Source organism: Phyllostomus discolor, chromosome 1 (genome assembly GCF_004126475.2).
Source record: "Phyllostomus discolor isolate MPI-MPIP mPhyDis1 chromosome 1, mPhyDis1.pri.v3, whole genome shotgun sequence".
Classification (NCBI taxonomy): Eukaryota; Metazoa; Chordata; class Mammalia; order Chiroptera; family Phyllostomidae; genus Phyllostomus; species Phyllostomus discolor.
The window spans coordinates 205686273-205712261 of record NC_040903.2 but is presented as its reverse complement, the minus strand read 5'-3'; positions in this window follow the sequence as shown (position 1 = coordinate 205712261).

Here is a 25989-nt window from a genome sequence, read left to right as displayed (position 1 = left end):
CTTTCTGAATTTGGTTTCCTCATTTTTTATATTACAATAATGAGTTTTGCCCTTTAACCTTACAGATTACAGTGAGAATCATGTGATATATATGTTATAATAATTTAAAAAATAATTCCAAATGCTCGGCTACATTAATATCTATTTGGGAATTAATTATATTATCTTCTAAAGTGGCATACTGTTCAATGTCACAATATGTGCTTGCCTTATTTCTAGTCTGTATAATTTAGTATTATACAAAGCTGAATTAAAGCTCATGTCTCTTAATACTGTCTTCCTCTCTCAATAAAACTGACCTTTAGTTTTCGCAAACTTATTTTTGCATTTAGAACAATTCTGTTCATAGAAAGATAAGCATTGTTTAATGTATTAAAAAAAACAATGGTTCCATACAAATAAATATTGAAACAGGAATTTGAAGGGGATAATTTTTTCTCTGAAGTCTTAAGGCATTTGCACATTTAGGCATTTTATTAATTCTGAGATATAACTCCAAACTTTATTTTTTATATACATAATTTGTGCAATTTTGCAGACCAGGAAATAAAAGGATGGATGGATAGATGAATACATATATACATACATATACAGGGTCCAGTAGAAATAATGCCCCTTTTTATTATAAAATCTCTTATTGAAAAATCATAAGCATGTAATTCTGTAATATAACAATATCACACTTAAGCACCCCATGTGACATTTTTGGTGAAATGTTCAAATTAAAATTCTAAATTATTACACCCATATTATTACCCAATCAACCACACTCAAGCAGGCCTGCCTTCTGCTGGAATCTGTATGTATATGCAGGTATGCATGTATGTATATATTTTTTTCTGAACTGGATGAGGTTATAGGTGGGTTTTTGGCCAGGATGTATGAAGTGTCAGAGACAAAAGAAAAGCAAATGATGGAGTATATTTGCTACCTTATCCATACCAGTTTGTAGCATTGGCCCCAAACTATAGGATAATATCCAGTAAGAGTTCTCCTTCAGGACTACTCACAGACTCTTCCCACTGCTTTGAAAACAATTTTCTCCTCACTTGGGCTGCTCTTTTACACCACTCAGGTTTCTGAAATATCATCTTCTCAGAGAGACGATGATCACCCCTCCCAACACAGATCTCCCTTCTTTGCTGAGCCCCATGTGCCTGACCTCTTTGTAGTTTGCCACAGCATCTGTCACTTCCTGTAATTATATCTTTCTTTTCTCTCTCTCTGGCTCTCTGTGTCTCTCTTGCTCTCTCTGTCCCTCTCTCTCTCTCAATTGATTGGTAACTCACACTAGAATATAAGAGCTAAAAGGGCATGAGCATTGTCTTTCTCATTCATTTCTGAATTAGCAGCAACTTGAAGAGTGCCTGGCACATAAAGACTAAAATATTTATTGAAAAAAAAATGAATGAATGAATAATCAAATGGAAGAATTTATTTGAGAGAAAAATCAAGGCAAGATGAATAGCTTCTATAACCTTCATTAAAAACTCATTCAAAGTTATGTAAATATGGACTCTAAGATGGTTCTCGTCTTAGCAATGGGGTTTGTGCAAATCAGCATGCTACTCCTTAAATCTTGCCAGACGTTCTTCACAAATAAAACTTTAAGAATAATGGTAAATGCCTTAGAAAGCTCCACTTGACCAGTGTCACTTTTTAAAGGCTTTATTAGCAGTTTTGAAATTTTATGTTTTAAACTGTTTCTCCTTAGAAATGTATATTTATACAAACATATACACCAATGTATGTAGTTGGATATTTGGGGCCCAGTTTTTTCCTAAGTGTATATTTTGAAAGAACTCAGGAATGCATAGAATTTGGCACTGTTTGAGTCTTAGTTTTTCTGATCCAGTTGCCAATACTATTATTGGTAGATTACTAATCATTTGAAGGTGAACTTAAGAACATCCAGATCAACCAGATGCAATGGATTATTTGTTACTTCAAAAAAGGCACGCATAAGTAGACACATACCTAATGACAACATCTATTCAAAATCAATCAGAAATGAAAAGGAGACAATAGGAAAAAGAACTCTTACTACGTGTACATTCTTTAAGTTTGGCACTTCCTAACCAATTTGAAGCCTTTCCAAATATAAAGTTTTGCATTTATGTTTAATTTTGTTTTCTTTTCTTCCAATCTACCACGTTCTTTCCAATGAAGAGTCGTTCGAGCCACATACCTCCTGTTGGGCTCTCTGCTTTATACTTGGGTCTAGCTGGCCTTGTCTTCCTGAGATCTCAGTGCTGCTTGCCCTCTCCTTGGATCAGGGCCCTCTCCAGATGGTTGCTATTACCTGAGACTGTTTTTAAAAGGCAGCAGTTACCATGTGGATGGAGATATTCCAGGGCTGTTCTCAGAGAGCTAAGCAGGCCACGTTCATTACCTAAGAATGCAAACACCACGTTTTACTTTATTTGTCCCACAGTAGGTTGTAGAAAGTTGCTCTAGTTGCAAGTCGTGGCGGAAGCCTCTATACCATGGGACCTGTGACGATGAACTGTGTAGTCCTGCAGGTCCAGGATCAGATGTGATAGTGAATTCAGAGACATGATAGGGCTGTGGAGAAAGGAGGTCTGCTGGGCCTCTTGGGAGATGTTACCTTTTACTGTAAGGAGGTTCCAGATATTTAATATTTTTTCTAGTCCCTCTATCTCTTTTTTCTACTACTCCTATTACTATTCCTGTTATTAATACTAACCTCATCACCACAAGTCTGTGTATCCACACTGTGCAAGATACTGTTCCAGAAATTTAACATGCATTAATTCTCTTGTTAATTTCTCCCCAAAACAGTCAAGATGGATAGCATGCACGATTGATGGGTAAGAAATTGGAAGTCACTAACAGAGCCAATGAAATATAGACATAGACCCAGGATTTCAACCCACTGAGCTTGTATCCAAAGATAGCTGCTGGCCCACTGTTCATCTTTACATTCCCATAGAAGCCCTGACAGATGATGATGCATTTGCTGTCTGGCCTCAAAAGATCAAGATGATTCCTTAATTTTCCCATATTTATCACTATTCATCTTTGTGTTTGTTTGTTTGATCAATAATGCACTCTAAACCTCTGATTTGTCAGGGAGAAAAGAGAAAAGGAAAGAAAAACTGTAAATGAAGAATGAAAAGTTTTTAATTTATCTTCTGAGCACCAACTTAAGAGAATAAAGAGGCTATTTTCAGGTTCTTCATGAGCAGAAGGGAAAGAGGGTCTCAGATTCTCCTACTTACTCATGCAAGAGGGAACTCAAGGGGTGCTTGTCAACTTTCATCCACTCAGGCGCTGTGAACCCAGCCAAAAATCACACAAATTGAAAGGAAGTCATGGAAAATAAACTTTAAGGAGGAAAAAAATACCACAAGTGGTACCTTTCTAATACATTGTTTTAAAATGAGTAAAAAGATATTCATAAAGTCAAAAGTAGAATATGAAATAAGGATAGGAAAGGGAAAGAAGGAAGGAAGGAAGGAAGGAAGGAAGGAAGGAAGGAAGGAAGGAAGGAAGGAAGGAAAGAAAGAAGGAAGGAAATAGAGAGAAAGAATTTAAAGTAATTGCTTTAAATTTCTTCAGTAGATGAGAAGGCTGATGACCAAGGTATACTATGTATATTTTATTTATTTTTCAAGCAGTATGGAGAAAAAAAGGTTAAGCATTTTATTAATAAAATAACTCTTCTAGAGTAAAACATTTGGTAGCAATAGCTAACAAGTTAATAGAGGCAGCATAATTTCTAGAAAATAATTTTAAAGTGCTGTATGTGTGATAAGACCACCCACAGCATATTCAGCAATCAACAAGAGACACCCCAAATTTCTATATGTAGACTGAGCTACACTATCTAAAAAGTGACTGAGAGGTGGCCAGCCATTTGTTATGTTATCATTTGTTGGAAATCTCTAAATTTGAATCCTGACATATTTATAGCTTATATGAGTTGATAGGGGCAGTTCCCATAATAGGAGTAATGCTTGTCCTTTGAAAGATTACCACCATATAAGTGTGGTTTCTTATGGGATGGAACTTGTGACAGTCTTGAAATTTTCTTGTACCTGTGTAACATATCGTATTGCAGATACACTTCCTATGATGGGATATCATTAATGTCGATGGATCTACCTGGGTCCTCAGGCTTCATCACACGCACACAAACACACTAATTCCCTCGGACAGGAATACAGTGGAGATGGTTCCTCCTTAAATTGGAAATATAATTATTTTATTGATTCTCGTGCAATTTTATTCTATTGTAATAAGTATGTCAAGGTGAGAGGATAAAGTAAATTTAAAAATGATATACTTCCAACTAAATTTATATTCCAGTTAAAATTAAATCTTAAAAACTATGTGCTTGTTTTATTTCTGTTTAGGTAGGAACACAGTCATTAGGTGCACTTTAATGTTTATTAAAATTGCAGTTCAACTATTGATGAGGATACTGTATTTTAATTTATAAATCCATTCTTATATGTTTAATTGGAATAGCGGGGTGTCGAGTCCCAGCTCGTTGGATAGCCTGTTGAGTTTTCATCTAATACTACAAAAGCCATATTCTATTCTTTGAGGTGAACGGAACTTTAGTTTTGTCTTCTAATTCCTTACCCTTCCACTGTATGCCTTCCCTGTAAAGTATCTGTAAACAGAAATGTCTCTAAATTGTTAACCTACAGAATCTAAGACACTTCATTCTCTCTTTCCTCAAAGACAATGGAGAAGAAAGGTGTGCCTTCAAGCCCATAGCTCATTACTTTGTTGACTAATGACCGGATGCCTTTTAAATTTCTACTTGTTTCTTTTTGGGGATTAGAGCTCATTGATGACGACTGTGGCACAGGACTGGGTTTGTTATATTTTACATCTTTTACGTCAGCCACCAAGCGTCCATCCCCATTTCCCAGAATGTGAGGGGCGGCGATCACTATTATTTTTTCATCTTTGTGGTTTCCATGGAAATTCGAGACACAAGACCCTTATCCCCAAGGTTGATTGAGGTATAAAGGTCTGTAGATTGTGGGTTTTGTCTTATTGTTTCTCATTTTTAGCAGACTAAATTTTATCACCAGCTTGGCTCTGTTAACATATTTTCCCCCAGTACAGAAAGCCATGAACTAGTTGGAAACAGATTAATTTATATCAGCCTTTTGAAAGGCAATGAGTGAAAAAGAGAGAAAATTTCTAAATGTCAGAAATAATACTTTCTGGGCCATTGGTCAGGATTTTCCAATTTTTAGTGGTTGCAGTTATTGTATAGAGAAGAATTGAGGATGGGTACATTATAAGTAAGCTTTAGTGTACTTAATGGATCTGAAAACTCCTTGAATTCCATTTACTCACTCTTCCATTAGTATTTAAAATTCTAATTGTGTTCCCACAATGAGTCATTCCGTATCAGTGGCTGACAGTTGACAATCAGGGTGGCTGGAAATGAACATTTTTACCTATCAAATTGGGCTTTGTATATTGAATAATTGCTAAATAAAAGACACTGACAAAAGTAATTTGATCACAATGTGGATTACCAATATCTGCTTCTCATTATAAAACATTTCCAGAGGCTATTAGGAAAAATACTGGGGATTTGCAGTGCAGTAGATAAGCAGCCGTAGGCTCAAAAATCTAGAGTTTAAAGTTGACTAGAGAATTCCATAATTTAATACTTGTTAGATCTTTCTGTTTAACATGCCCCGCAGTGTATGCAGTACAAAACACGGATTTCTTTCCCCTCGCCCTCCAGTAGGTGGCACTGTGGCTGACTAGCATGGTTCAAAAGCAATGTTAAGTTGAATCAATTTCTGAAAGCAGCTGGGTAGAACATTTAAGTAGTGAAATTTTCCCAAGTTCAGCCTCATAAGATATGATGAACTCTACCTTCCAAATACTTGTTTAAAGTGCCATAATCAGTTTCCCGATTATGTCAGCTTAAAATATAGAGCTATACCAACAACAAATCCTGATTCTAGTAAGTAGACCATCAAATGCAGTGTCAACAAACACTCAAAATTGGGATCCAAAAAATTACAAAGCTAATATTGTTTCACAGGAATTTAAGGCAAATAAATCCAAAAAGTAAATGAAGACTTTTACCCAATAATTCCCATGAGGAGAAAGATGAATGTTCCTAAGCTGTAATAGAAATGACAAATATTTTAAAAACATTATCTGGCTAGACGAATTCTGAGCAAGGGGGACAACTGCAAAGCAATCATTAAAGTTAAGATATTTAAAGAGAAAGGGATGAAATGGAAACCAGGGTAATTTTAATCCATCAAAAAAATTGTAAATATTTCCTTGCATCTCTGGTATGCAGTTAATCTCAAAGAAAAGAATATCAACAAATAGTTGTTGACTAGCTAACTGCATGATTTTTCTTCTGCTGGGTTGAGTTTCTTGGAGGCGAGGTCCATCACTTATACTGTTTTGTGGTCCCAGCACCTGGTGATAGAGAGAAGGGTACGCCAACAGAAAAGAAGTCAATGAAATATATCTAATGGAAGTGTCTGTGTACAAGCAAATGAGGGAGGAAAGAAGGAAGAAGCTGAGACAAGTGTTCCATCGAGATAATCACTATTCATAAAATGGAAAACGGGAAAAATACAGGGCACTCAGGAAATCTCGTACACAGCCAGGTAAAGGGATGAGGTTCAGCTCTTAGCTCATCCAAGCTATGATGCTAAGTGGGACATTAAGAGACAACAGAATATGTATCCGCAGGGTAGACAGCCACCAGGCTGCTGTTTTCCTGGACTCTTTTATGTGGTTGTATAGAATTAACACACGCACACAAAAATCGATCATGATGATCTCTGTATCTAAACCCTTAGTCTGTTCAGAGAAGTTTCTAAGTGCAAAAAGCAGGGTCATCTGGGAGGAAACATCTGATTTCTAGTTTCCTCTCCTGGTTTTTCCAATACACTGTTTGGTCTGAATAGAATAATAAAGCACACACACACACATCCTTAAAATTGTAAAAGTCTATAGAATGCATGCTGTTTCTATTATCATTATGGACATTCTGTCTATAATGTCTAGAACGTAGGGCATATGAATTAATTTGAGACTGTGTTGCCAGGGGTGTCTGTTGGTAATGGTGCAGTTCATTTCTAGGTGAGGACTTCATATTACTGTCACTGTGTGAAAACAGCAGCTTTGTGTGAATGCTTTCCCGGAGTGAAGATAGAGCGAGTGGTGTGAGACAGCAGAGAAACAGGGGCACGATGTTACCTGTATTCCTACATTAATAAAACATAAAGTGATTGAGTATGTGGTGAGATTGAAGCAACCTTGCTGTGTCTGCAAAGCTATTCTTCAAAGAGGATTACGGAGGACTTTGCCCCGTTCTAGTATAATTACACGCAGAGACCTGCTTGGGCTCTAGAGCTTGATTACTCCATTATTGTTTCTCTTATATAAAATCCCACATCTTTTCCTTTCTTCACTCCACTCTGAGCTGCTTGTTGGCAACCTAGTCATCCTTTACGTCCTTGGGTCAAGCCTGTGCTCCATAAAGCTTTCCCTGATCTCTCTCTAGAAAACAAATGTGTGCATAAAATGGCATGCATCCAAAAACTCGGTGGATTTCATTGCCTCCCCCTTTTTATGTTTTCCTCCTTTAATAGACACCACATTTTATTTATCTGTGCATGCGTGTGTGTTTTGTATGTCTCTAATACCCAACAAAATGGCTCATGCACAAAAAACATTTTGTCACTGTTTAGCAAATAAAACCTATGCAAAGAAAATTGTGAGGGCATCAACTCAGGTATACCTGACTATATATCTTCCTCATTCCACCACTTATAATTTATGTGACCTGGTATTTAAATTGAGGATATAATATTAATTTTAGAGTTTTAGGGGAAGTTAAGTGTGAAAAAAGATGTCCTCAATTCTGCATTGTGACTTGCAGTTATTAAAGTTCAATGCATAGAAGATATTTCTGAAAAAAACTGTAGGTTTCATGTAGTGTTATACAGCTTAAAGAAATAAAATATGTTAAAATGTATCTTTGGAGTATGTTAAAATGTATCTTCATGTTATTTTAGGTTTCTAGTGAGGTTGTTTATTCTCGTATAACCTTGAAAAATCTACTCTAATTCTTTTCAGCATCAGTTTAATTTAGTGAGACAATTACTGAGTTAATTTTCCATAATGACACACATGTAAACAATCTCACTGTATCTGTTTTCTTTTTAAAATTCTTCCTTTTTTTTACTTTAAGAAGTACTGCAACCAAAGTGTAACACTCTAGTTTGTTTATCTAGGACTGGGGTGAACAAAATCCTATCGGAAAGCAAGGAGGGGGTGAGGACACAGACCTGGCTCTGAGCACAGTTCTCTGTGTAGGGTGAGGACTGGGGCAGAAGGGGATGGTGTTGATACCTAACATTTAGTCATCATGAGTTGTGACACTGATTCTAAAGGCTTCACATACCCTAACTTATTTAACCCTCCAGAACCCCCACGCAGTAGATGGTACACTTATTCCTATCGTTATAGCATTGTATAAAATAAGAAACTGCAGTAAACTTTCCTGAGGTCATTTATCTGGTAACTATCAGACCTGGAATTTGAACAGAGCCACTAGGACAAACTGCTTCTATATTGTAGTTCTCTAAGTTCCTATATTGGCAATTTCACTAAAGAGGATGTATTTCTACTATAGAAATGCAATCAGGAGAAGATAAATAAATAAATGAATAAATTGCAGCAATAACCATGGTAACGCACATGAGAAAGATAGAATCCACCAAAAAAAAAAAAAAGATTTGGGCTTAGGTGACTTTGCAGCCTTTGGTTCCCCCCACCAAGGTACAAATAATATGTGTGTGACTTAAACATTTTCCAAAACCTTAGAAAAGTTTGGTAAATAACCCGGATACTTGAATGAAGCTAGCATAATTATCATAGAAACTTGGATAAGGTAACAAGAAGGCACAAACTCATATGCGTGCGTGCACACAATTTGCGTACACATGCAAATACTTTCTTTCGTACACAAATCTATAAGCCTCCATTCCTTTTGAGTTGTGATGCAGAAATTCTGAATAAAAGACTAGCAAGCAGGATTCAAAAGTATGTCAATTAACAATGAACAATAACAGTTTATATGCTACTAAACCCCATGTAAATTTGCCATTCAATACTCAGGAGAAACAATAATCTTCTTTCTTTATATTTTTAATAAAATTAAAGCTGGACCCATGTTCCACTCAGTCATTACCCAGCCCCTTGGGGTCCGGATCCCCCACACCAATCTCAGGGAGTCATCCAAAGAGTCTAGCAATGACATGTTCACAGAGCAGGAATGATCACATTCCTTCCATCTCAGCAGTCCTTATCTTTTTCTCTTGCACTTTCTCTTTTAAAGCACCCTAGTCCTGAGCACCTTCTAAATGCTCCAGGTGGCTCAGACATGCCCTTCTCATGCTTAGCCACGCATAGTCTACGTTCGGGATGCCCCACAATAGCCTTCAAAATCCCGATATTTACCTGACACTCCATGCTTCTGTTGTCCGTGCTTCTGTTTCTTCCTTGGGCTTCTGTTTCTTCCTTGGCCCGTTTGCGGAAAGCACATTAGCACCCCTGAAAAAAACTTGGGCCTTGGCTTTAGCCTCTCTCTTCTGCCCATGGTCTGCCCCTCCTCTGGTCTCTTTCCAATAGCAGCCTTTCTCCTTCACTATCTGTCCATCCACTCTGCCTCTATTCCTTGGTGCTTCCTATGTGAAAGGAACACCTGTGTAGGTAATTTCTGAAACTCAGTCCCAGAACAGAAAATGCTGTTGGGCTGCTGGGTGGAGCGGGCGGTGGAAATGACCTTGTCTAAGAGACCTAGGCTCCTTCCTCTTTCCTGGAGTCGGGAGAGAGACAATAGTTGATTTGCCTTTATGGTTTTTCCCCCTAAAATAGCAAGAACACATCAAAAATTAATAGTAGATTTTCCTAACACACCAGGAATACAGAGATAGTTTAATATTTATTATTAAAGTCATTAATATGTCATCTATATGCAAAATATACGGTAACCATGTGATTATTTAAGAAGCTGTTGGATTAATAAAAAGCAAGTAATCTAGCATCCATTTGTGGAAAAGTCTTTAAAAAGAGCCTTAGAATTGAAAATGAGAATACTATCTTAAATTGGAACCCAATAGTAGCATCAGTGGTAAAACACTGAAGACAGTCTTGCTTAAGATCTATGCCAATTTTAAAAAATAAAATGATTCATAGGCTAGAACATAAAAGACATCAGTGTAGGGGACAGGAACGACACGGGAATGTCGTTTCCCCAGAATATCTCATGAATAAATAGGCAATGCAGTGGCTTTAAATTCACTGAGAGAGGTCTTCCTGCCTATAAGAAGTGACCCTCGCTGTTCCCTCTGTGACCTGGGCAGACAGCTGGGCCCCTGGCTTCTAAGGGTCTGTGCCTACTCCAGTGCCCTGCTCTCCCCATTTTGAAATTCTTGATAAATTTTGAACAAGAAGCCTCACATTTTCCCCTGGCCTGGAGCCCCCACATAGCATTGCATTGTCCTGGCCACCAGCCTGATCAGGGGGATCTGAGCATCTCTGATGATCTTCCCTGTGCAGAAGCTGGAGTGGACCTGCTTGTCCAGGGTGGGCAGCCGTAGCAGAGAGATTCCTGAAACCTGGGTGCAAGCTTCACTGGATGGTGGTTCGAGAATGATACTTCCCAAACCTCACAGGCAGGGAGTCCAGGTCACTGCTATTAAACCTGGGGCTGAGCTATGGGCTCTTGGCTGGGAGTAAAAAAAAATAAAGCTATTTTTTCAAATTCTAAAGTGATTAGAGTTGAAAATAAAATTGTCTCTGGAAACACTATGACCCTTTCAGTATAAAACAACAGATGACGTAACAAAGAAACTTATACTTGGGTAGATAAAAATGAAAGCATCGCCTGTGGCAAAAAATATGCAGATACAGATAAAACATCATCGAGGTATCACATGCAAGCACGCACAGATGGCGAAAATGTCAGCAATAGTAATGTGTATCTCCAGCTTTAATCGTGTGTAAGTTTCATCACAGCACATGCCACTGCAGCCAGTGTTCTCTGGTAGAAAAGATCATGGATTTGGGAATCAGTTGAACAGAGTTCAATTCCGACTCCACGTTTTTTCTAGATGTCTGATCTTAATCCAGTTACTCAATTTATTTGTACTTCAGCATCCTTATCTGTGAAATGGGAAGACTTATTGTTCCTTTTTAGGATGGCTGCCGTGAGGACCAAATGAGATTGTAAATGCAACATATTTATCACAGCGATGTAACAAGCACCTGATAGATATCTGCTGTACTAGTGTTTTTGTTGCTGTTGCTGTTCCTAATATTAGCTTTATAAAAAAATGATCAGCTAGGTGATAAAAGATGTATTTCAAATAGGAAGTTATTTATATTTTATTTTATAAAAAGGGACACCCTATATATCTTACAATAAAGGATTAGTTAAATGTGCAGCATTATGACACATAAAAATAATGGGAAATGTTACAGTATTGGAATTTATCTTTAAATAAAACACTATCCAGACATACACAAGTGGCCTTATTACTATATATACATCACAATCTCTGTGTGTTTTAAATATGAACAGGACAAAAGGTAAGATGTTAAATTATCAAAGATAATTTCTCTTACTGGTGAGATATATTTTTATTTTATTCTCTTACTCTCTGCTTTAAAAAATTTGAGTGAGCTTAAAAAAGTTGTAATTGAAAGTAAAAGTATTTTTGAAATAGCATCCCACATTGTGAGAATTTGTGTGACCACACACACACACACACACACACACACACTTTTCTTCTATTTATTTAGAAAAAAATGGCCTTAGATGAAAATAATAATCATAGGTTATTGAAACTAGGGGTACTGGGAAGAGTGAATAGTACTGGTAAGGCTTGAAAAACATTCTCCAGAGAAAGTATAATTTTAAGAGGTTAAAAGTAGTTTGTATTATATTTAAACTCAGTAGAGGACAAATAAAAGACTTTAAATTACTTTAACAATACAATAAAGAAGATAAAGTTTTACTGACTTTAAAGACAAATATTCAAAGATAAGCATTGTATTTAATTTGAAGTGCTGCTATTTTTTTTCATGAGAGACATTATTTGTTTGGCCTTAAAAAGGCTATTTACCTATTATTAATAGCTAGACCTTAAAAGGGCTATTTAGCTATTATTAAAATATGAAAGCAGAACGATCACAAAGAGGGTAAAGCATTCATAAATATTTCAAGTTGGAAAAAAAATATAGGCCAAGATAGCAGACTATTGCAGAGGTCATGAATATACATTTTTTTTAAATGTGTGAGTTAATTGAGAATTTTTCTCTCATAGAATGGTTTCCATGTTATTGGCTCTTTTCTTTTTAATCAAAAGTTAAAATCACAAAATATGAGAGACTGTCTCCTAACAATTGTCACTATGCAAAAATGTCACTTTTTATCAGTCAAGTTTGACCCACTAAAATACAATTTATTATTTATTGCAATAAGCATGATATAAATATCAGTGTATCACTTTCAGGAAATAAAAATCTCCCCTTTTCAATACACTTGCCCTTTGATGAAGAAAATCCAACATTCTTGGAAGATATCAAAGGTTTATAGAGAATAATTAATAATAAAAATGCAGTCTGCATTGCATGTCCTGATTTATCATTATAAAATGACAGAAACGCTGTGTGATGGCAAGTGCAGACTCCTGCAAGGGTGCGCGGTGTTCTTGTCCTTGGAGAACCGGCATTCACACTTCTAGATTTATTTCCCAAGCAGAATATTTCCTTTTCCTGCCTTACACTTTATATGCTTTGTGATATTTGGGATTCTGTAACAACCAGTAATAAAACTTACAATACAAAATCAGAGGCATTATGATATATTGTACTCTTTTCTGTTAAATAAGAAGGACCATTAATCATATCAGACTTTACCAACCTTTGGTGTGCCTAAGATTCACAGTTTGGAGAGCGAAGAAACCATCTGAAATCTGAGTGGTTCTCAGAGTATAATTGAGGCCCCTTGTAGCTCATTGGTATTAATAGATTTATATACTAAAGGCTAATTGAGTCATTTAATTCACATCAATCAGGTTTTTGGAAAAGTTCTTTTGATAGTCAGACCTCTATATTCAAAATGACATACTCTTTCTCTGAGAGAACATCTTCCTGTTCTTAAAACCACCACTCCTGGCAACTTTGCAAAGGCAAATTATTCATAAAGTATGTCAATATACAGAGGAAAGTTTATTTTTCACTTATATTGCTTTTAAGAATGAAAGGTCAATAATAGCGTCTATTACATTTGTCATATTTTTGGATCCCAGTTTATAAATTTACCTAAATATACTATTCAGCTACAAAAATGAAATAATTTTATTTGTATACATTTTTTGTACAAAGATGATACTAGATCATTTGGAGTAATAAAGCAAGTAGCAAAACACTATTATCTTGTGATTTGCATATGTTCTATAGGTATAAGAAAGAATTTTGGCCCTGGCTGGTATAGCTCAGTGGATTGAGCATGGGCTGCGAACCAGGCATTGCAGGTTCGATTCCCAGTCAGGGCACATGCCTGGGTTGTAGGCCATGGCCCCCAACAACCGCACATTGATCTCTCTCTCTCTCTTTCTCTCACTCTCTCTTTCTCTCCCCCTTCCCTATCTAAAAAAATAAAGAAATAAAATCTTTAAAAAAAGAAAGAATTTCAAAAATACAACAAATTGTCGATCCACAATATTTGTCTTTAGAGAATAAATTTAGGATTGGGGGATGAATATTTTTAATATCCTATTTCATACACTTTAACATACATAATGGAATGTTAGATAAACATCCATTTCTTTTTTAATTAAAAATGGTAAAACAACTTAACATATAATTACTGTTATTTTTAGAATATGCCTTAGCATAATGTGAGGACTACAAAAAACATCTATTTTTATCACCTAAAGAGAATGGAAGACAATGATTTTCATCTGATTTTTCACATAGAGATTCCGAAGAAATAGTTTCAGAATTGGTTGACTGGTGACTAAGGTAATGGAATTTTAAACAAGAATCAAGGTTTATGCAGATAAAATGTTTGAAAGTACCACTGTGATGATAAAGCTTGAATTATACAAACTAGGTAGTTTAAAGTGGCTGCAGTCAGAGGAACCAGGGGAAGTAGTTCAAGTTTAGACTACAGCTATTGAGCACTTCAACAACAAGCTCTGTTTTAGATTTTTTCCAAGGATTGTTGAGTATCGGTCAGGGCAAAGTGAAAACATAAGGTCGACTTCATAATGAAGCAGGTGAGGGCATTATTGACTATTCCCCCAATAGGATTTATTAGTTGAAGCACAAGCAAGAAGAAAGGACAGGAAGGGGTTGATCGGAGTGCAAATAGTCATGCAAAACAGAACCGCTGGGCAACACTGGCTTGAGGGTAGCAGAGACTGGCAACACTAAGGAGCCACTGGCCTCAGAAAAGTCATCAACAGAATTCAGTTGTACCTAAGACATAAGGACACGTGTTATAGGTAGAAAAGCTGCAGTTACTGACAAGACACTAAAAATTAAAATGACTTGTTGGGAGATGCTTGTGATGAGTTAGCCCTTGACTGGATATACCGACCAGGAAGGGATGCCTAAGTAGCAAAGCAAATCATGGCTTCAGAAAAGTAAATAAAATAATTTCAATTTGAGGTCATTGAAAATTTGTGAGAAAAATTGCAATCCTATTAAAGACTTTTGAGAGCACATTATAAATAAGGGAGTAGTTTCAAAATATTTTAGAAGAAGCCCTGGCTGGCGTAGCTCAGTGGATTGAGCGCGGGCTGGGAACCAAAGTGTCCCAAGTTCGATTCCCAGCCAGGGTACATGCCTGGGTTGCAGGCCATAACCCCCAGCAACCGCACATTGATGTTTCTCTCTCTCTCTCTTTCTCCCTCCCTTCCCTCTTTAAAAATAAATAAATAAATAAAAATATGTTAGAAGAAAGCCACGTGGGAGCAGAAAATAGCAGTACTGACTGTGGCCGGTAGATGGAAGGGTGTCTGGCCTTCCTGTGAGACAGAGAAAGGTGCGGGCTCCCTGGAGGGACCAGCCCAGAGTGACGTCAGTAACGACCTGTCAACATTATATAAATCTCGAGTTAGGGGATGAGGGTAGCATAAGTGTGAATTTTCTCATTTTTTGTCGTTTTTAAAAGTTTATCTATTTTATTTTTTCAATTATTATTTAAATTTGATAATATTCTGTATTTGTTTCAGGTACACAGAATAGTGGTTAGATAGTCATATACTTTACAACGTGCTCCCCCTGATGTTTCCAGTACCCACCTGGTACCATGCACAGTTACTGCAGTATTGTTGACTGTATTTCCTATGCTCTACTTTACATCCCTGTGACTGTATTGTAACTACCAATCTGTACCTCTCAGTCCATTCACCTTTTTCACCCAGTTCCCCAAGCCCCTCCCCTCTAGCATGTATTAGTCTGTTCTCTGTATCTGTGTGTCTGTTTCTTTCTCTCTCCCCACCCTCTCTCTCTGTATATACATGTATATATATTTTTTCATATGATTCATGTGAAATTCATATGAAATTCATTTCATATGATTTCATATATATATATTTCATACGATTACACATATAAATGAAACACTACAGTGTTTATGTTTCCATGACTGATTTAGTTCACTTAGTATAATACCCTCTAGGTCCATCCATGCTGTCAAAAATAGTAAGATTTTATTCATTTTTTACAGTTGAGTAATATTCCACTACATGTGTGTACCTTAAGATCAGGAACAAGACGGGGATGTCTGCTTTCACTCCTCTTATCCAACATAGTACTGGAAGTGCTAGCTATAGGAGTCAGACAAGAAGAGGAAATAAAAACATCCAAACTGCAAAGGAAGAAGTAAACCTATCATTATTTGCCAATGACATGATACTGTACATAGACAACCTTAAATATTCCACCACAAATCACTAGAACTGATAAATAAATTCAGTAAAGTAACAGGATACAAAATAAATATCCAGATATTGATTGCATTTTTATACGCCAATAATAAATTCTCAGAAGGGGAACGCAGATAACAATCCCACTTACAAATAAATTTTTAAAAAATACCTAGGAATAAATTAACCAAGGAGATAAAAGACCTGTACTTGGAAAATTATAAGACTCTAAAGAAACTGAAAAAGATACAAAATAAATGGAAGCATATACCTTGCTCATGAATAGGAAGAACTAACATTATTAAAATGTTTATACTACCCAGAGCTGTCTATGGATTCAACACAATTTATATTGAAATACCAATGGTGTATTTCACAGAACTAAAACAATAATCCAAAAATTTATCCAGGAACACAACAGACCCAGAATAGCTACAGCAATCACGAGAATGAAGAACAAAGTTAGAGGAATCATGCTACCTCTCCTTAGCATTTTTTCTCTTGTTTTGAGCATTTTCTCCCTTACTTTGGTACTCTTAGCTCTTCCTTTTCTAGCTGGTTATGATGATATTTTAGACAATTAGTTTTATACCATTATTTTAAAAATATATAACATTTAAAGCTATGAATTTCTCATAAAGCATCACTTTGGGAGCATATCAAGACTTTTAGTATGTTTTACTTGTGATATTCTTGAAGATGAAATATGGTCTATTTCTCTTTATGACTTTAAAATATGGGTTATTTGAAACTGTCCTCTAAAAAAAGAAAAAACTTTCAAGCATTTAAGGATTTTCTGGTTATCTTTCTGTTATTTATTCCTATTTCCATGGGATCCCCATAAGACAAACAATAGGTATGTTAATGGGGTGAAAATTTCAACATAGCGGCCATGAAGGGAGCTGCAGTCAGGAGTATCTATAAAAAGGCTTTTCAGCGGAGAAACCTGTCTCGAGTACATATGGGATATATTAAAATAGATGGGGACATGTGGGCTAGGTATTGTCTACCTGCTTAAGTAGCAGAGGTGAACAAAGCCAGCAACATGCCACAAAATTATATAACATAACATAATTCTGCGCATGCAAGCACACTTCATGTTATGGGAACAGTTTATCAGACCCAGCCTCAAGGCTATGAGAACGTTACTTATCAGGCCCCTGCAAGGCTATGGGAACACCGCTTCCCTTAGTTACCCACACACCTGCGTGAGGAAGCCAGACTGCCTCCACTTACCCTGCACTATCGTTCCTAGATAAGCCAGTATTTTCAAGACACTCCACAAGACTATTATTTTCTGCTGCATTAGGAGCAAGCATTTTTTTAGCAAAATGCTTGCTTAACCATATAAAATGTTCAATCTTTAAGTGGTAATTAAAGACCCAAGGTAGACTCATATAATGACTTGTTCATGCCTGAGAATCAGGCAATGTCTATACAAGTTCTATTTCCCCTCTAGAATGTCTCTGGCTTTCTGTGAAATCACACATTAAATGCACGTTCCTCTTTATTATCTATGCTTGCATGTTTTACCCATACGTATCTCTGACTGAAGGAAGCAAGCCTGCAATTACTAGAGCTCCAGATTCCTCTACACCTGGCCCAACATGGAATTCTGTCCTAACACCTAGCAGAAACCATCATCCCCTAGAAGGGTAACCTTGATGTGTACAGTGAAATTCTAGGCAAACTCTGTGAAAGCTAGCTGATTCCAAACATCAAGAAATAGGCCTACACAAATTTCCTCCGTTAACATTTCTTCCTCACACACTTCTCTCTCCATATCTGTTTCTCTCCCTCTGTCTCTGTCTGCATCTCTCTCTTCCATTCAAACTAAGATTTTTGGTGGCCATATGCTTGCTGTCAATCAATGCTCTTTAACCCAGACTTGCACAACTGGTATTGGCATGCATTGCCGCTTCTCTGGAATTCCGCTTTGGAGGCCCTGTACTCACAGTTAAGTGACCTCCTCTACCCCTTCACAAGCATGCGTGTTACCTAAAATACTGCCTTACCTAGAGAACTACAGGTATGAGCAATGAGGCATCTTTGTGTTTGGTGGTTGTATTTTCCTCTCTGCTTTTAGCATTTTTATTGTTGACTCTAATAGATGCCCCATGCTCCACCCAGCTCCACTCCCCCCATCCCAGTCTTCCCCACACTGCTGTCTGTGTCTGTGGGTTGTGCAAAGATGCATATATGTTCTTTGGCTAATCTCTTTCAGTCCTCCAATGCTTCTCCCCCCTGAGATGTGTCAGTCCGTTCCATGTATCCATGGCACTTCAGCTATTTTCAACCAATGTGTCACAACAATTTTTAAAACATGCAGCCATGTTTTAGTCAGAGGCACAGACTTCTTTTTCCTTAGTTTGTCAAACAGAAGAAATGACAACAGCCAACACAACAATAGCCATCCGGTATTAATGAATCAAAATTATACCTATTTTTTGTCAGATTGGCAAAAAGTGTATTTTCTGGTGTGCTGCGGAATTTTAGTAATTAGTTTATTATGTGGGCCCTAAGATGAAAAAGGTTGAAAACTCACTGGAGTACTTCGTGGCTGTAACCCGGCAGGAACTCATAAACACCAACCAAGAGCGTTTAAATCAATCTGAGAGAACAAGGTTCCCAACTGTAACTTTTCTAAACTTGAAATATATTGTTAAAGGCTGCAAGGAATCCATTGCATTCCCCACACGGTTTTATGAGTGTCACAGAAGTTAAGTGTCTCCTTACTTCGCTGGTGGGTAAATCCTGGCCTGTGCTAAAATCTTGTAACGCCACAGATGGCAGATGCAGCCCGCACTAGCAAACAATAAGGGATCCAGGCTGGTTCCCGAACCTTTCATCACCAGAAATCACTCCCATTGTTTAACTCTGCATCTGCAGCCTATTTACATGGGAGAGTTGACTCACTGGATGTTTACGATGTGTTGAGCTGTAGCGAGACACAAGCTGCTCAGATTTTTCTCAGATGACCATTCCAACTCCGACGCAAAGGTCATTGCTTTGAGGCTGTAGCGGTGTTATTGTCCTGATTGTTTGGGTTGTTATTCCCTAATGCACTTTGAAATGTGACTCTCCAGATTTGAACCCTTAAACCTAAAGTCGTTTTATCTTAACTTCCTCTGAACTTGTGATCTTACAGCTGTTGGGTAAATCGACTGCTGCCTCTATCACAATAATCACAGTGTATCCTGAAAGCGCGTGCTCAGTTTTCATTCTTCCTGTGTGAAATATAACAGGGACCTTAACCACCGAGTGAATTCTATTGTGCTGCTCCAGGAAAAGTTCTCGCTGGAAGCACACATCTGGCAGGGGAATCGGGCTCTTGGAGAATGCACTGAGTGTCTGCACCCCCAGCTTTGCTACCGATCCCATAAACAGCCCCAGGAAAATCACTTACATGCTTTCCCTCCAGTTTCTCTTTTGTGAGATAAGTGCATAATTATTTATTGTCTCTGTCTCAGGCTGGGGACAAGTGAGGTGTCTTCATTTTACCAAATGAACCAGCATTACCAAGTTCGCCCTGGTGGGGATATGCTTTATTATGTTATATTCATTAGTTACACCAGGAAATAGTCCCCTGGAGCAGGGTACAGATGAATGGAAAAAGACAATGATCGAGAAACAGACATTCTTTTTTATTTTTTCTCAGATTTTATTTATTTAGTCTTAGAGAGAGGGGGAGGGGAGAGAAAGAAAGGGAGAGAAGGATCAAATGTGTGGTTGCCTCTGGCATGCCCCCTCCTGGGGGCCTGGCCCACAACCCAGGCATGTGCCCTGACTGGGAATCGAACTGGAGATTTGATTCCCAGGCCAGCACTCAGTCCACTGAGCCACACCAGACAGGGCGAGAAACAGATGTTCTTTAAACCAAATGATTCTCCCGGCCTGTACTGAGGATGACATCTAAATTCCTAAGACCTGTAGTGGCCATGCAGTAGAATGATTATGAAGATCAAAGTCGAATATACAGGATCTAGAACAACAGATCGAGAGAGTCTAAGTTAATATGTTTCCATTATTTAGATCCAAACCCTCATCATGCAGCAATAACACACCACATTTTTCACTTTAATATTTTAAAAAATTACAAATTGATGTCATAGGCTAATAAATTATCACGAAATAAGCATACATTTGAATCAATACCCAAGTCAATCATAGAATTTAAAAATTAATTTCTCCACATTCTCACAAACACCTATCTTTTATTATTTTGATAGTCGCATAATTTAAAAGCTAACTTTTAAATTAGCAGACACTTCTAAGGGAATAATAAGGTCAAACACAACACTCACCAATCTGGGTTTTCCCTCCCCTTACTGAATCTCAGAGCCACATCTTTTCAGGGTGTCGGTAACTTTTTGATGCCTTCAAAGTAATTTTAGCATTTTTTCAAAGTGTGTAGTTCTAAAGGGTAAGACTAATACAAAATATATCAGAATCATGTTTCCAAAGAGATAATTTACCTTTTTAAGTTGTTTACGCAGTCACTTTAATCACCATGGTCAAAGCAAGTATAATAAATGGGAAAAAGTTGTATAGTATTTTCTATCCAGATTAGTAAAATAAAAATACAATTTGTTTTAAGGTCTTATTTATTTACTTTTAGACAGAGGGAAAGGGAGGGGGAAAGAAAGGGAGAGAAACATCGATGTGTGGTTGCCTCTTAAGCGCCCCCTACTGGGGACCTGACCTGCAAGCCAGGGATGTGCCCTGACTGGGAACCAAACCAGAGACCCTTTGGTTCAGAGGCTCTAAGTCAATCCACTGAGCCACACCAGCCAGAGCAAATAAAACTTTTTTTAAAGATTTTATTTATTTATTTTTTAGAGAGGGAAGGAAGGGAGAAAGAGAGAGAGAAACATCCATGTGTGGTTGCTGGGGGCCATGGCCTGCAACCCAGGCATGTGCACTGACTGGGAATCGAACCTGTGATGGTTTGGTTCGCAGCCGCAGCCCGTGCTCAATCCACTGAGCTACACCAGCCTAGGGCAATAAAACTGTTTTTAAATAATTACCTATTTAAAAAGCTTTTGGAGCTAAAACTTCTTCTACCCCCAAACTAGAACAGTCTCTAAAGTCAGTATTTTCCATTCAAGGTTAGGGCAAAGAGAAAAATGACATTTCTAATCTAATATGATTTGAATTCATCCTAAAAATTATATGTGGAATCCGTAGTCATGATACTTGTGAATATTGTTGTATTTGGAATCTGATGCAGACCCTGGCTCATGGGGTCTGTGTCAGTATGGATGAAATGAAACATTCACATGGACTACTGAGTCCGGTGGAGGAAAAGGGACAGCATGGCTTTTCTCTCAATGGGAGCAAAAGCCTCAGCCCTTGCTCCAAAGAGCTTTTATTGTCTTACTGGGCACATTACAAGAAGATCCTCATTTACTATGCACAGGATTGCTTTAGGTGGTTACCTTTTACAGAAAACAAAGGAGCCAATGTTGCTAATCACATCACACAAGAGGGATATTTGCAAATAAAAAGGCAAAAGTAGTCGAACCTGTTACACTCATCCTTGGAAGGTTTAGCATGGATTTTAGGAAGTTGCTTTGCAGTAAATATCCTCAATTCAGTGTGAGGGAGTTTTTAGCAAAAAGCAAGACTCAAAGCTGCCTACGTACATGGCAGGCCTGATTCCCATGGGGAGAACCTATCCGTGGGTGTGGGTCCTGTGCATCTCCGAGTGGGAGCTGGGCCCATACCACGCAGAACAGTCTACTACAGGAATCAGGTCTTGAAGATGTAATTAAGTACAGGTAAGGACATGAGGGTGGGCCTTAATCCAGTATGACTGATGAATTTACAAGAAAAAGAGAGTTCCCTGTGAAGGAACAGTTAGTCACACAGGGAAGACCACCATGTATTGACGGAGGCGGAGATTGGAGTTACGCTGTTATAAGCCAAGGGACATCTGTGGTTACCAGAAACTGCAGGAGGCAAGGAAAGAACCACCTTGGAGGCTCTGGAAGGAGCTTGTTCCTGCCAACACCTTGATTTTGGACTTACGGTATCCAGAACTGTGAGAAAATAAATTCTTGTTGTTTAAGCCACCTAGTTGTGGTACTCTCTATGGCAACCCTAGAACATGATTGCACAGCCTCTGTCCAAGACTGTTACATATATATTTGAGAATGTGCACTGGAAATAGTAAATTTACTTAAATTTGTACATTGCGTGGATTTGAAAAATACCTATAGAAACAAAAAGCAGAGGTAAAACAAATACATTGGTGAATATTCTGAAATTTCATACCTGAAATTCTGAGTTGCTTGAATTACTCTGTAAAATAGGGTAGAGTTCAAAAATAAACAAATGCATGAATAAATGCTTAGACTCTTTGTAGAAAGGTAGGGGTCCTGCAGCTATTTTTGAATATTCAAAATATCCAACCTGTTTTGCTTTGCTCTAAAATATACTCAGAAGAAAAAAATTACAAAATAAGTGGATTTTTTATGGCTAAAAGACACACTCAAACTTCAATATTCAAATTGATTTTTGAGGGGAGTAAGTTTTTTATGAGAGAAAGCTGTTTTTTTCTTCTTCTTTTCTTTCTGTTTATTTCATTTAATATCCTTCTTTCCTCTTCTCTATTTCTTCTTTCACAAATCTTTCCAAGTGAATTTTAGATGGACAAGTTTCTCTCAATTTATACTTTAAAATGCAGTGAAGCCTTAGTAGATGTTTAGTTGAAGTTGACCATAACCAACAAAAATAAAATGACAGCTTTATGCAAAATCAGATAAATTATTTTTATATAATATGATTCTCAAATAATGCTGTTATGTACATGAATCTATAGCAATGGTAATCACAATATTTTTACTGACATGGCTTCAACCCACTCTTATTTGAGTATGTTAGGACGTATATTTATTTGCTGTATTTTGCTCGTAATTCCTCTGTTTTATAGAAAAAAAAACTTACAGGGATTATCTTAAGTAATAATGATGTTGCAATTATTAGTATTTAAGAAGTTGGTGATTAGAAAGAGAAATGTTTATATGGTTATTAAATTATAAAAGTTAATGATGTATCAGGGTACAGATATTTCCATATTTCCCTCACCTGAAAGATAAATGGCTCCCAAAGCATCAGAAGTTGAATAGCCTTCCTATAAAATATGACACAATGATAAGGACACGTCTATAAATACACTGATTGACCATCCCAAAGGAACCAGAGGAAAAAGTATAGATCACCAAGGCAAACATTGATGATCTGTATTCAACACTGCCGAAGAGAGAAATCCCACTGACAATGCTACCTCTATTATGAAGAAGAAGAGAGGACATTTTAGCTAAAATTCTTGAGTATTTGTGGTCCAGTAGGGGAAACCGTTCATGTTGTAAGAAAGATGCATCATGGCATTTTCATTCGGTTCCTTTAAGAAGCAAATTCACACATCTGCCTTCATTCCCCTTCTCCTAACTCCAAGCTTGAAGGAAAACGTTCCAGTTGGCCTCCCGTGTGAAGCTGGTCTTCCGAAGAGAGACTACCATGAGCAGGCTGACCAGAGTGTCCTAGGCTTGGCCACATTTTTCCCCCACTGAAATTTTTAAAAATACTGGTTAACCCAATATTTAGAGTCTGGATGCCTGCACAGAAATCACAACATACAATGATGTTAATAATCTAGACCATAAAACACTTGCAGGTTGCAATACTTTGCAAATATGAAAAATTCCATAAATAATTTTTATATAAAAATTATTGGTTCTCTGAAGTATTGGGTGTCTTCCTTATTTCAGTAAGCATAAATGTGATTTCTGGGGAGAATAACTTATTCTTTGCATGGGAAAAAATAAGGAAATAACATCTTTGAGCCTAATTGTCTATCTGACAATATTGCAAATAAATCTCACTTCTTCCGAGGTACTATCCCTTTTGCGTAGATAAAAATTAAAATAACTGAAACTTGGGGGTACTGAGAAATTCATGAGGATAGCAATTACAGATCCAAAGTTAAAAAATAAATAAAAAGGGAAGAATGACAGTAAAGTCCAGGTGCTTCTACTGCATCTCACTTCCTGCTATACTAAAGCTGTGATATGCCAAACGTTGTATGTGTGTCTGAAGGGAGAGGTTAAACATTTCCAAGCGGTGTGTGGACATAGGTAATTTAGGGAATGTTTCTTCCAGGTTCTTAATTTCCTTATGTTTCCATTTTTTTTTTTCCTAAAACTGACAATGGGCCTTTGTTTGTGCTGCCTTGCTGGTTCTCTTCTCCTGATTCCTGATTCACAGTAATCCTCTCCAAACTTATAAAAGTATAATTCTTACTGATGTCAAATTTTACTAATGTGGATTGTTTTAGAGTCTTCAAGTGTCTGATGTCCAAGCAATTCAAATATAGGTATTGAAAAATTCTTCATTGATCAAGGCCCCATAAACCTGTGATATGCCTGGCATCTTTCATGCCTTATAAATATTTCTGTTACTGGCAAAAATGCCATTTGTGGTGGAATGTTTTTCATAAATCATGCCATGAATTCAATTATATCATACTTCAGGCAATGTGAGTGAAAACTTTCTGTAGATATTCAAAAAATGAATGTTTGGTCTATAGGGAAACTTATGAAAGCCAACTGGATAGACCAAAGGTTAAATATATTAAAGAAATTTCATTCAAGAGAGAAAATCACAAGAAACGCTATTGACCTCTATGTACATCTCAGATTCTAAATGTTCAAAATTTTTCAAAGTTACTTTGGAAATACCTATTCATTCTTCCTCGTGTACTCTGAGTTTTGCTCCTTCTTATGAGGATGGACAGGCTCCTTTCTCTGGCTCACATTTGGTTTGCATCTGCATATAAAATATGCTTCAGTCATTTAACACGATTAAAGACTATTACCAAGAACATTGCATTGACAAATGAGATTGAGGTAAATATTAGCGAGACCCTAAATGTCTTTGAGTGTGCCCACTTAAGATGCCTCTAAGTAAAATAGTAATGAGTATAATTAACAATCATTAGTTCAGCCTCAGTAAAGTTTTTTGTTTGTGGTACATTAATGGAAATTAAGAAGCTAACTTCCTAGAGAATGGTCACTTTGTAAATTGGTGTTTTCAACAAAAACGAAAGAGGATGGAATTAAATTTCCAGCTGATAGTTTGCATATAGTTTGTAATGAATTTAGTTACACATTTTTATGTGACCCTGATTTTTTATTGCTTTTATTTATAAAAAGTAAAATACAAATATAGTTGATGATCTATATTTTTCAATGTGAGGAACAAGTAATACTCATCAAAAATATAAGAATTACAGAAAAAAGAATCCATCTGATTAAGAAATTCATTACTACAAGTGTTTAATGCTTTATAACTATTTAACAAAATTTGTAAAATATATTGCTTTGATCAGTTCTGTACAGATGATACAATCCAGATTTTTCAAAAGATTCAGACATAGTGATAAAAAATTTTTAAAAGTCATTTTTATCACTTTACATACATTAGATTGTATATATATACACGTGCACACATATATACACATATACACATATATATGTACATACACAAATATACACATACACATATATGTGTGTGTATATATATATATACACATGTATATATATATATAAAGGTCTGTCTAGAAAAAGTCCAAATATTGTTAATATAATGAGAATGGTTTTCATGACATCAATGTGACCTGGCAGCCAAGAAGAGTAGGCTGGAACGCGCATGGGTGAGCAATGTGACTTCACTGTACTAGTCAGCAGGAGCAGCAGACGTTGTTGAGTGAGCATGTGTACTGTGTGGTTGTCACAGTCAAAATGACTGAGCAGGTAGAGTAGCAAATCAGTATCAAATTTTGTGTTATGCTTGAATATTACCCCATGGAAGCTACCTGGGTGATTCAGAAGGCTGCAGCTACAAGCAACTGGTGATTGGCAGCTTCAACACAATAATGTGCCTGCTCGTGCATCACGTCCAGAGAGACTATACAGCAGGTCTGTCTGGAAAGTATCCAGCCATG